The following is a 13,633-nucleotide window of genomic DNA, read 5'->3' as shown; positions in this document are numbered from 1 at the left end:
GTATCGTCTCAGGCAGAAGGTATGGCTGTCCACCTGAGATCTGCCCCTCCGGGTGGAATCCTGCAAACTTTCCCCCCGGTTCATCGGCTCTTTCCCCATCTCCAAGATCATTAGCCCCTCTGTTGTTCGTCTTCTGTTGCCCCGTACCCTCTGTATACATCCCACTTTTCATGTGTCTAGGATCAAACCCATGTCTCACAGCCCATTCTCTCCTGTTTCCACTGGTCTAATGTCCATTGCTCGTGTTTCTTGGCCCAAGCAAGTCTCTTCTTATTATTGGTGTTCTTTAGTAGTGGTTTCTTTGCAGCAACCATGAATGCCTGATTCACACAATCTCCTCTGAACAGTTGATGTTGAGATGTGTCTGTTACTTGAACTCTGTGAAGCATTTATTTGAGTCTGGTAACTCTAATGAACTTATCCTCTGCAGCAGAGGTAACTCTGGGTCTTCCATTCCTGTCGCGGTCCTCATGAGAGCCAGTTTCATCATAGCGCTTGATGGTTTTTGCGACTGCACTTGAAGAAACTTTGACATTTTCTGTATTGACTGACCTTCATGTCTTAAAGTAATGATGGACTGTGCTTTATTTGAGCTGTTCATGCCATAATATGGACTTGGTCTTTTACCAAATAGGTACACAACACACAACTGATTGGCTCAAACGCATTAAGCATTAAGCGTTTGAGCCAATTCGACAAATTAACTTTTAAGAAGGCACACCTGTTAATTGAAATGCATTCCAGGTGACTACCTCGTGAAGCTGGTTGAGAGAATGCCAAGTGTGTGCAAAGCTGTCATCAAGGCAAAGGGTGTCTATTTGAAGAATCTCAAACATAAAATATATTTTGATTTGTTTAACACTTATTTAGTTACTACATGATTCCATATGTGTTATTTCGTAGTGTTGATGTAGTTACAATGTAGAAAATAGTAAAAATAAAGAAAAACCCTTGAATGAGTAGGTGTTCTAAAACTTTTGACTGGTAGTGTACTTCACTGATCTTGTTTTGTAACAGAAAGACTACATAAGGCCTTTCTCTTTAGAGACAGACACCGGCTGCAATGTCATAAGCACATAAAAGATGAGAAAAGATAAATCCCAATTCATTCTAAAAAAGGATCTGTGAACATATTCTATGTAAGACTGCTTAAAATTCAAAAAGAGGATAATCCCTCTGATGTCAACCCAACATGCTCTGATTATGGCCGTCGGGCCGGGCCAGGGTAGGATAACTCATAGTGCACTGCTCGTGTTGGATGTGGACTTCCTGGTTGATTTCCTTTTCTGTCCAATCGAAATGGGTTATGTAAACCCATTTAACTTATTCTGCAATGATTCTATCAACACCCCCCATCTTTCTATGTGAGGATTTTATCTCTTACGGTAAACCAAAAACCATAGTGGGAGGGAAGAGCGGTTGTTGGGTGTATTAAAATGAGCAAATCTGCAGGGTTAGGCTACCCAGTTTGGCAAGCCCTTGTGCAATGTTTCACCACTACTGAGTGAAAGTGGGCTTGAGAAAGATGGAAAGAGAGAGGAGAACATGTGACAGACAGATGGGTCATGAAGTTTATAAATACCAGAACATTGGAAAAAGATGTCATCTGACCCTCACAACTTCTATTTTGTTGTTGTTAACATAGCTAACATAGTCCTCCTCCCAAGCTTCACATACCATAATAATGATCCTACATGTCAGATACAATGTGTTATGTCAGTCTCAATTAATGAATGCATGGTTCAATGACAGTAGTCCATAACTTGACACATTTCTTCAGCAAATATTGTGGTTCTGACCAATGTTCCCTGTAAACTGCGCACGTGCGCAGGCGAGCAGCTCCCCCCTGGACTGCGCGCAGAAGAAATATCAGCCCGCGCAGAGAAGCAGGAGATTGACCTTCACTCAACTTTCAAGAGTTTTCCCCTTTAGTTAACACTATCAACGTTTCCCTTTACTGTGGGAATTGTGATCAAATCAACACAATATTAGCCACTTTTAATGCAACATACTGAAACAAAACAAACTATGCAAGACTAAATAACAACAAATAATAACAAAGATAGCTAATAATGTAAGCATACTGTGTCCATAATAGGTATATAGGTTGTATGTTGGGAGCTTTTGGGAAAGAGCACAGTTAGAAAGATATGGCATATAGAAGCAAACCGGATGGACATCATGAAAATGATCGGAGAGGTTGAGAGTAGAAGAAGTTCAGGAGCAAAAAAAAAAATATATATATATATATATATATATATATATATATATATAATATATAATTATTGTAAAATTAACTGTGTCCATAAGGTGTAGATAGTAAGTATAGACCGGAAGTAGAGGCCTGGGCATTGTTGTTCACTAATTTACTCCAAGTAGGGAAAGGATGGCGGGGTTGAAAAGTAATAAAGGGGAGTATAAATATTTTTAAAAAGGGGGATTGGAAGTGATGCAGACAATTACATTGATGGAAGATACAATCTATCTGCAATATTAAGCTGATCCATAAATAAATAAAAAATAAAAAAAATACTATGCAAGACTTAGTGTGCAAAACTAACTATGCAAGAGATTTTGTTGTAGGCAGAACGCATCGGAGTAAGATTCTATTGCATTGACATACATGACTCAGCTCCTTGTGGCATAACCAATCAGAGCTGCAGAAGGCCTACAGGTATATGCAAATAGACCATTGCCATATGGATCTGTGCCATTCACTTTGAACTGGACCATGCTTACAGCATTACATTTACGTCATTTAGCAGACGCTCTTATCCAGAGCGACATACAAATAGGTGCATTCACCTTATAGCCAGTGGGATCACCACTTCACAATGTTTTTGTTTTTTTGGGGGGGTTGGGGTTTGGGTTGGGGTAAGGGGGGGGGTAGAAGGATTACTTTATCCTATCCCAGGTATTCCTTAAAGAGGTGGGGTTTCAAATGTCTCCGGAAGGTGGTGAGTGACTCCGCTGTCCTGGCGTCGTGAGGGAGCTTGTTCCACCATTGGGGTGCCAGAGCAGCAAACAGTTTTGACTGGGCTGAGCGGGAACTATGCTTCTGCAGAGGTAGGGGAGCCAGCAGGCCAGAGGTGGATGAACGCAATGCCCTCGTTTGGGTGTAGGGGCTGATCAGAGCCTGAAGGTACGGAGGTGCTGTTCCCCTCACAGCTCCGTAGGCAAGCACCATGGTCTTGTAGCAGACGCGAGCTTCAACTGGAAGCCAGTGGAGTGTGCGGAGGAGCGGGGTGACGTGAGAGAACTTGGGAAGGTTGAACACCAGACGGGCTGCGGCATTCTGCATGAGCGGTCGTGAGTAGATGTGCTTGTTTTGAGACCAAAGCGAGAGCTGCATGTAGCCATGTGTGCACATTTGTTCATATCCTTTGCTAGTTAGTGAGTTATTATCCCAGATATAGATAATTTGTAGTCACCAACATCACACATTGTCTGCTACTGTAGGCTGAATGATAGAACAGCTATTTCCATGTTAAAAAGTTATGGGATGCATTTTCTCCATTGTTTTGATAGTAGGCCACTCTGGTAGGCCTACATTATGATCAAATAGCCACAGTAGCCTACTTGACCACTGTCTGAAACTGTAACTTAAAGCAGGTACAGTGTTCACAGTAAACGCACGCTGGAAGTTGCACAGAATTTTCACAATGTTCAAGTTTACGCTCAGTGCCAAAAAGCATTTGAGGGAATATTAGTTCTGACTGTACTGTAATTTTGTAAATCTCAAGCGTGTAATGTGTTGTGCTGTAACCTTAATCCATTTTGCTGTGTTCTAGCACTGAGAGGACAGCAGGGACAGCTAACATTTTTAATAGCAGTGGAGATTAAGGATAATTATATAGGTCCAATTAAAACAATCCTTCTAAACAGTGATGCGACATGCGAGCCAGCCTCACTAACTGGGGCCACGTGTTAAATAAGCCTATGCGTAACTGATGGAATTATTTTACATATATTTATTTTTGTTGTAATTTTTACCCCTTTTTGGTAGTTACAGTCTTGTCCCATCGCTGCAACTCCCGTACGGACTAGGGAGAGGCGAAGATCGAGAGCCATGCGTCCTCCGAAACACGACCCCGCCAAGCCGCACTGCTTCTTGACACACTGCTCGCTTAACCCGGAAGCCAGCCGCACCAATGTGTCAGAGCAAACACCACCGTGCATGCGCCCGGCACGCCACAAGGAGTCGCTAGAGCACAATGGGACAAAGACATGCCGGCCAAACCATCCCCTAACCCGGACGACGCTGGGCCAATTGTGCGCCACCTCATGGGTCTCATGCGACATAGCCTGGGATCGAACTCGGGTCTATAGTGATGCCTCTACCACTGCGATGCAGTGCCTTAGACCGCTGCGCCACTCGGGAGGCCCCCTATTTTACTGATTTTATGTGTTGCATATCATCACATGGTCAATATCCCCAGGGAATCGGGGACATCATGTAATCTGGTTGATTGTTGGGAGCACTATTACTGAAACTAGGGGTAATTTTGTCTCCATTAATTAATGTAGATATGAGTATAAATGGCCAATGGTCCACAGATGAGATCCGGCTGGAGCTGTGTTGTAGCCTGTGAGGGCATGGTTCGGTGACCTGGAAACAGACAAAAGCCTGAGACACAAGCCCAAGTGCCTGAGGGCATCCGCCCCTCCATTCCCTGTGCATCATTGAACATTAAATGCACCCCTCCTCCCCCTCCCTCCACATACACAAAACAGCTGTGGCAAGGCATTTGGCAGAACAAGCTTCTTCTGAATCCATTTAACAATGATTTCAGTGCTGACTCCTGTGCTCAGGTGGACTGACCTTTCAATAATTCAGATACCTGAATAATGAAAACGGATTCACTCTGCATCCCACCCAAACAAGTTACCACAACAGATCAAAAAGAGTTTAATGCACCAGTAAAACAGTAATGGATGAGGTGGTGAAACCAATGATGTGAATAAACACTGGATGACTGACAGGGAGCGCTGGATTGAAGCCTCCATTGCCTCCATTGTAAATAAGATGTTGGAAGATATAGAAATGCAAGTATATTAATCTATATAGTATATTAATCTATATTACAGACACCTTAATCCATACTTTTAAATTATATTATGTGAACTGAACATGAAAATACAAAATACATTTAAAAACCTATTCCTTAAAGCAGAAAAAAAAATTGTACAAATGTTACTGTCCCCACTTCAACAAAGAAATACTAAAATACACTGCATTTTGTCCTTGAAATTTTTTCTTTAAATACTGTAGAATTCCTTCATTCTGCTCCTTCAGGAGTGTACCAATATGGCGTACGGTGAATTCAAAGCCTCTAATTGGCCACTAGCAATGATATATACATTATTGGGTGAGACTAGCTTATTACATAATGGTCAGTCTAGACTGCCTCAGCTTGACTGCTTACACACAGATTCAATGCATTAGGCATTACATCTACCTAATGCATTGGCTACCTCTGTATAACACTCTCCATTCCCATCTGAAAACCTGCCTGCATAACTCCTGTTTAACAACAACTATAATTTCTGGCACTTCCCCTCTCAGCAATCCTGCTTAGCCGTGTTCCATTTCTGCAGTGAAGATTACAGCTGATAGAAAACATATGGCCGCTGCTGTTGGTGAAAATAAGCAGGCCTGGGCAGAGAGCGAAGGCGGAGGGAGGGGAGGGAACTCGGCTCCGGGTCCATGGATGTGTCAGGCATTGGTTCGCTCCGCCACAGAGGGTCTAATGGGAGCCTGATGCAGTTGGAACAGGTGATCAGTAGACCGAGCAGCAGTAGCTATAGAGAGGTGCCTCGCTAGCCTTCCGCTGGGAAAGGAATTGAATTTACCCCCGTTTCTAACCATCCTCACTTATCTGACAAATTGAAAAGGGAGGCCACGTATTTCAGATCTGTTAGACCAAAGAATTGCAATTTAACAACTTGTGGGACTTTAATGGGAGAAATACAACAGATCCAATACCTAAGGAGATGCTGAGTAGGCTATGTGTTCTAAGCTCCAATAAGAGAGGCAGTGCTGTTTTGCACCACTGCATTTGTATCACCCTCTGACATTCACAGAGATTACGCTTTTCATCCACTGTTCCCAGGCTTGTTTGTATTATAAATAGGTGGGGATAGCACATCACAACATGGGGTGTTCTCTCCTGCTTATCTGAGTTTGCACAGGAAGCTGGCTGCCAGGATGGGCTTGCCTGATGAAGGAGGTCACTGAGGTCCTGGTTAATTGAATCTAGACACCCAAAGCTCAGTCTGAGTAGTACTTTCTTGTGAGCTCTTTAAAGCAATAATGGTTTCAGAATGAAAGTGAACAAGTGTCTTGAAATCCGTTATTTTCTCCTCAAAAAGTAACATGTTTTTCAACAAGTAGGCACAATCCTCTAATCACAAACATAAGAGGCACCACACATGAAAACATTTAATTTGCATATACCCTGCCCACTCCCCTCCCCCAAACCTACCAGCCAATTATAGGCAATATTGTGTTCCCTACAGGTTATAGAAAAGAGCAGCAGCGCTGAACTATCTTTTCAGACCTCAGTCCTACCTACCTACCTATAGGTTATGGAACATCTGCTCTTTTAGTATTTTTCCTGTAGGTTTCCTGAAGGAGAAAGCCTCCACGTCTATGTCAAAGATAATACAACAAAAACGCTATAGTAAATACTACAGTAATGTCATACTACAGTATAGTACAGTCTGCAAAAACACTACAGTAATTACTACAGTATACTACAATCTGCAAAAACGCTATAGTAATTACTATAGTTTCATTTTACTACAGTATTTATACTATAGTTCACTGTAAATACTACAGTATACTACAGTTAATACTACAGTTAATACTACAGTAAAGTCAGCAAAAACACTACAGTGAATGCTATAGTATTTATACCATAGTATATATAACAGTATTTGTTAATGTGGGACCTTCCTCCCCAGAGAATAGGCTAGGCCTAACTTCTTTGAATGATGTAAAAAAAAAATCCTTGCAATTAACATTATAGTCTGCCCTGGCTTTGTGTTGGCCCCTCCAGCAAGAACTTTAATAAAAGTTAAACGGCTGCACCTGCAACTTTCAAGCACGCTATACCACCTACCAAAACAGTCCACAGACCCCCCCCCTGCCCACCCTTTCTCTAAAAGAATGCATGGGAACACTCGATCAGTATGTTAAGTTATTCATCTCCAAATTTTACATAACAATCCATGGCCTAATTTGGCATGCAGGCCAGGACTCACATTTACTTTCACAGCTAATCTCTGCTTGAGAGAGGGAGTGTGAGAGGGAGGGAGGGAGACAGAGAGAGAAAGAGAGAGAGAGAGAGAGAGAGAGAGAGAGAGAGAGAGAGAGAGAGAGAGAGAGATATGGGGGGTTGATACTTTTTTAATGGACATTTTTGATAAGGTAAAATCAAGTAGAAATTACAAACTTTAGACGCCTTTTAAACATCAAATACACTACAAGTTTAGAAAGGAAAGTTATTCTGCAACAGGGTGATCAAATTAAGATCCGACACCTGTATATCCCTCAGATCTCTCTCCAGACTGTTTATATACGTTCCCACCTCTCATAGATGAAATTATGAAATCCTGTTATTTTCTCTCCCTCAGCAGAAAACACAGCAGAGTCTTGCAGAGTGGGGGCTTAAAATAGATTTACAATCATGTTATGTAAGAAAACACTGCCTGTGCTGAATAACATAGAAAATTCAATGGTTGACTATAAAAGTGCCACACTCACACATCAATTTGGTTGCTGGGGAAGAACATGTTACTGGGGTGAATGTTCACACCCACATCACACATACAGCATCTCCCACATTCCTACCCAGAATACATGTAATTGAAGGGATATTCAATAACATGCAACTTGGATAAAATACTGTATGTTTTGAAAATGGATGAGATGACAGAAAGCTGCATGTTACTGAAGGCACTTTCTGAATGACAGAGCTATGTTAAGAGAAAGTGAAGAGCAGCCTAGACAAGGGCAGATTATCCCCCAATAGGTGACACATAAAAGGGTCTATATTTCCCACACCCACAGGACATCATAGCCACACAAGTGTAGGCTATACTATCTCTATTCCTCCACTTTGCAACACGACATGAGACTTTTAATATCTGTCAGCAAATTATACATTTTTTTAAATCCAGAATTTTGTCAAGTGTCTAATTTTGCACCTTGCTCTAAACTTTATGTAGCCTAAACTATTCCACTGTGTAAAAACCACTCAACTCAGCCTGGTCTCATAGACTAGAGGTAACATAATGAAAGTACATCAGGGACACTCATATTAGGAAAGGAAAGGGGGATACCTAGTCAGTTGTAGAACTGAATGCATTCAACTGAAATGTGTCTTCCGCATTTAACCCAACCTCTCTGAATCAAATTAGTATGATAGGTTACATTTGGTATGGCTATATAAGACAGAAGGTTACTGAAGGCAAAAACGAAAGTAGGGTGGTTGGTCGGGCGTATAACACAAAAGTCTAGCAACCTAAAGGTTGCGTGTTCAAATCTCATCATGGACAACTTTTGCATTTTTGCTAATTAGCAACTACATACTACTTTTTAGCTACTTTGCAACTAATTAGCATGTTAGCTAACCCTTCCCTTAACCCTTACCCTTCAACCTAACCCTAACCCCTAGCCTAGCTAACGTTAGCCACATAGCCACCTAGCTAACGTTAGCCACAACATTTTGGAATTTGTAACATATCATAAATTTAGCAAATTCGTAACATATTGTACTAATTGCAATTTGTAACATATCACACGAATTGTAATTCATAACATATCATATAAAATGGATGATGGACATCCACGAATTAATGTATACCATATGAAACGTAACATATCATACTAATTGGAGTGTCCCGGATTTACCTTTACTATGTTATGTCTACCTCTGAGTCCCGGTTGCCCAACTAGGCTATACTTTCTCAAGTAGGCTGAAAGTTATGTAACACTTTGTAACACAGCTTTACTACAATGTTCTGCATTATTGTGAATGTGAAATTACATTTATCAACTTTATCAACATTAGGATCAATGATGGAATCACACACAAGTATGTAATAGAAATGTATACATCTGGCACGCGTGAGGGCGACTTGGTTTTTTGTTGTTGGAATGTTTAGGATAAACAGAATAACATCTCTTGAGCATGCACCATATTGCTATCGGGTTTTTTTGTCTGCAGAAGATATCCCAGCAAGTGATTGCGACAGACAGAGGCGGGTTGGCAAGACAAGAGAAACTGTATTTCCATACATCTTGAATATTATGTGTTCATAACAGCATATTGGTTTGATTTTAACTACAGCTATCTGAGTTAAATTAAATCAACATTGCTTGCAAGAAATCTAAAAGGTCAGGAGTTGAGACAGCTGCTGCAGCACGTAAACAATGTATCCGTGAATCACTCCTGTCCTGTTCAACTGATAAACACCGTTGGAGATGATCCGTATCAAGGCTAGCACACCGTGCATGCACATTGACTACTTCGTAGTAGCAAGCAGAAGATACAGTGTGTGGCTATGTGCATAACAATTTAAAAAGTGAGCCCGTTAGATAACGGAGTCGAAATCCAATGTGCTGTGGATACGGTGCAGAGCATCCTCTCTTGCAAGGCATCCCCCCCTATGCGGTGAAAGTCACTCTCAATTTATCACAGGACTCGCGTCCACTTACACGTAATTGCAGCCTGTTTTTGTAAGTAGGTTTTTGATGTAAATCCTTCCAATTTATCATTTGGGCTATTTATCAAGTTTGTAGGTAGCCGACTTACCTTTTCAGTCCCGATGCTGTTTTGTGCCTTGTCCCGACTACTATTCTGCCTGCAGCACAAATGATGGCATCACTTTTGTATGGTAATAAGGAAACCTTCAAAATAAAAGCTCACATTTCAAAACTGCAATGTCGATAACACAAAAAATATATTAAATTGTAATCAATGGCCATTTTTATGGCGGTTATAAGCAAATGTATAAATTATCAGAGGCCCTCTGCGCTCTTGCAAGAAGGAATTTATGTAAAAAATTGACAAATCAAAGACCACTATTGAAAAATATAATCTTCAGACCATTTTTTTTTACTATACACATCAATATACACATCAATATTCAATTGTTCACAATATTGGGCTGTAGAGAAAAATATATAATTTGTACCAATGTAAAAGTGGGTTTGGGAGTACTCAGTAGGGTCTGTAGAATCTATACACAGTGTTATTTTATGGGGGACCTAACAATACATATTGTTGCTGGACTTTTAATCAACCCGTTCCATTGCCGTCAATGCAATACACTGTATAATAATTACATATTGGCTTATAGAGAAAAAACGATTCTTCATGCCATAAGAAGTGGGGTTGGGAGTACTCTTATCCCTTGCTGTTAGGCCTACTGCTGCTAGGTAGCTCTCTCTCTCTGCTCTCCCCCTCCCCTCTGTCTGTTCTTAATTGCAGGAGTGAAGTCTGGTGTGCGGGAGTCAGGGTTCCAGCTGCAGCTCATTCACCATAATCACCTCAGCCTTAAAGACCCGGTCAAACTTGCCACTCATTGTCAGATCATAGTCAAGACGACCATGTTAGTCTCGCTGCTGACTCAACTTGCTTGTTTTCGCGCTTTGTGTTTTTGGCCTGTTCTATTTATATTTCTCCTGTGCCACAGATTATTGGAACCTGACTCCTGCCACCACCATCCTGCTTTCCACTACTGGACCTCACATTTGGACTCACCACAGACACTAGGACGTTACGGTACCACTCCTGCTCAGAACCCTGGATCTGTTACCCTCCCTGTAGACCTGGACTTGCTCTTCCCCTATTTTTGGAAACCTGGACAATTTAACTTTGAAATAAACCTGTTAAACCTTCTCTGGCTCGGTGTAGTTGTCTGCATTTGGGTTCATATTCAGTTTAAATCGTGTAACTTGCTTGTTAGCTAGCCAACGATGGTTAACACAGTCACATCAAACAGTCCACCCAGAATAACAGAAAAGTTGCAGCATTTGCTTTGGTTTAAGCTGTTTTCTAGTACCATTTATTTGGATACATCCATAACAAAGAGCAATGATGCGTGATTTCGCCTGGCATAGAACATTTGCTCTCTCATCACTGTTCAGAAGAGCTAGCCAACTACACACCTAACACAATTTCAAACTGAAGCTGGTAAGACAGCAAACTAGCTGTATTTCCTTTTGTTTGACTTGTTTTTCTATTGACATTTCTTTGTATATATCCATACAAAGTATGCTGATTCATGATTTCGAATGACTAAGAAAAGCTATCTGTTTCATCCTGACACATTAATCCTCAATGGGAGAGTGGAGATCAAATTTCAATATTGAAATGATGTTGCAAATGTCGGAGAGACAGACAGTAAGGTTTAACAAATCTCTGTTGTAGAAAACCAAACGTGAGCCAAAAGCAAGGTGAGATAATGTCTAGATGCTTTTTTACAGTGGAGATACATTTAAAAAATTGCCCGGCTGGGCTGATGGGACGGTGTATGGTGCAGTGAGATGGAATGGTAAATAGGCATTTCAACGTCATAGCTTTAGCCTGTGGTAACTTGTTAAATAGACACCGGCTGGAACGTGGTTTTAACCTATCAGCAACCAGGACTAGATCCACCCGTTGTATAAATGGTGTCATTTCATGGGGCACTGGATAATATTGAGTGTTACTGAGCTTTTACTCCACCCATTCCATTGGCCATAATGCAAATCATGAGTTACATATTGGCTTATAGAGAAAAAACAATTATTTGTGCCTATGTAAAAGTGCATTTTTAAAAGTGCTGAGATTTACTTTGAAGTGCAAAGTGTAGGAATACAGGTGAAATCAGTCATTGATACAGTCATGGTGATATAGCAGGAAGATCTATAACGACACAGGATAAGACCCAGATGCAGACACAGGAGGGAGATGGTTAGAGTCTCTGATATTTATTAATAGACAAGGGGCAGGCAAGAGGCAGGTCGAGGACAGGCAGAAGTTCATAAACCAGGTCAAATAGGTACAGGACAGCAGGCAGGCTCGAGGTCAGGGCAGGCAGAATGGTATGGCAGGCAGGCTCGAGGTCAGGGCAGGCAGAATGGTTTGGCAGGCAGGCTCGAGGTCAGGGCAGGCAGAATGGTATGGCAGGCAGGCTCGAGGTCAGGGCAGGCAGAATGGTATGGCAGGCAGGCTCGAGGTCAGGGCAGGCAGAATGGTATGGCAGGCAGGCTCGAGGTCAGGGCAGGCAGAATGGTATGGCAGGCAGGCTCGAGGTCAGGGCAGGCAGAATGGTATGGCAGGCAGGCTCGAGGTCAGGGCAGGCAGAATGGTATGGCAGGCAGGCTCGAGGTCAGGGCAGGCAGAATGGTATGGCAGGCAGGCTCGAGGTCAGGGCAGGCAGAATGGTATGGCAGGCAGGCTCGAGGTCAGGGCAGGCAGAATGGTATGGCAGGCAGGCTCGAGGTCAGGGCAGGCAGAATGGTATGGCAGGCAGGCTCGAGGTCAGGGCAGGCAGAATGGTATGGCAGGCAGGCTCGAGGTCAGGGCAGGCAGAATGGTATGGCAGGCAGGCTCGAGGTCAGGGCAGGCAGAAATGGTCGGAACCGGGAGGACTAGAAAACAGGGACTGGAAAAACAGGAGCACGGACAAACCCCTGTTAGGCTTGACGAGACAAGACGAACAGGCAACAGACAAACAGAAAACACTGGTATAAATACACAGGGGATAATGGGGACAAATTGGAGACACCTGGTGTGGGGTGGAGACAAGCACAAGACAGGTGAAACAGATCAGTGTGACAAGATCGGAATGCCATGAACCGAGAGGTTGTGCGTTCAAATCCCAGGTGAGTACATGTTGAATAATAATTACTGTATGAATAAACATACACAATGTAATCATGTATGTCAATATGAAAATTGCAAACACTGTATGTTAAAAGCACTGTTTGTGTGTGGGTGTCCCTAACATAGCCAAAAGACAAAGAGCTGTGAATGGATCAGTGGTTAAACAATCAGGGCCTTGATGGGCTTGGCAACAGTAACAAGGGGTAATGTGTCATGAAACTAGGGTGCTCATGTCCTGGGTATAACCTTCTTTGCGACCAACAGGTGACGCCCTCGGAACACCGGGTATTAGAGAAAAACCTCCAGGGGACCATGACACAATGTCCCAAGAACATCCTAAAAATGTCCTCTGGGACATCCTCGGGATAAACGGGGAACTAGACAAAACCTCCAGGAGACCATGACACAACGTACCTAGAACGTTCTAAAGAAGGCCTCAGGGATGTCCCCGGGACAAAACGGAAACTAGACAAAACCTCCAGGGGACCACGACCTCCTGACCACTTTAGGCAACCATTTCGTGACAATGACTGGAACGAACTGCAAAAATCTCTGAAGCTGGAGACTATTATCTCCCTCACTAACTTTAAGCGTCAGTTGTCAGAGTAGCTTACCGATCACTGCACCTGTACACAGCCATTCTGAAATTAGCCCACCCAACTACCTCATCCCCATATTGTTATTTATTTTGCTAATTTGTACCCCAGTATCTCTATTTGCACATCATCTTTTGCACATCTGTCATTCCAGTG

At 42.4% G+C, this 13,633-nt stretch overlaps 1 protein-coding gene and 1 non-coding gene across 4 annotated transcripts in view; one reads left to right on the top strand and one right to left on the bottom strand.

Moving 5' to 3' along the window:
- LOC121569797 (inactive ubiquitin carboxyl-terminal hydrolase 54-like) overlaps window positions 1–9,870 on the bottom strand; it is a 141,249-nt gene extending 131,379 nt beyond the window's left edge. For all 3 annotated transcript variants that reach the window (XM_041881002.2, XM_041881019.2, XM_041881029.2), the window contains exon 1: window positions 9,822–9,870. The gene's annotated coding sequence lies outside the window, so the exon portion shown is untranslated. The remainder of the gene's footprint in view (window positions 1–9,821) is intronic.
- Window positions 6,590–6,646, top strand: LOC121585157. Its single transcript, XR_006003806.1, has one exon. It is a non-coding gene; the product is annotated as a U7 small nuclear RNA (small nuclear RNA).
- Window positions 9,871–13,633: the final 3,763 nt, after the last annotated feature.

The sequence above is a fragment of the Coregonus clupeaformis genome, chromosome 1, assembly GCF_020615455.1.
Source record: "Coregonus clupeaformis isolate EN_2021a chromosome 1, ASM2061545v1, whole genome shotgun sequence".
Taxonomy (NCBI): Eukaryota; Metazoa; Chordata; class Actinopteri; order Salmoniformes; family Salmonidae; genus Coregonus; species Coregonus clupeaformis.
The sequence above is the reverse complement of the archived record's forward strand: the minus strand, read 5'-3'. Positions and strand labels throughout refer to the sequence as shown.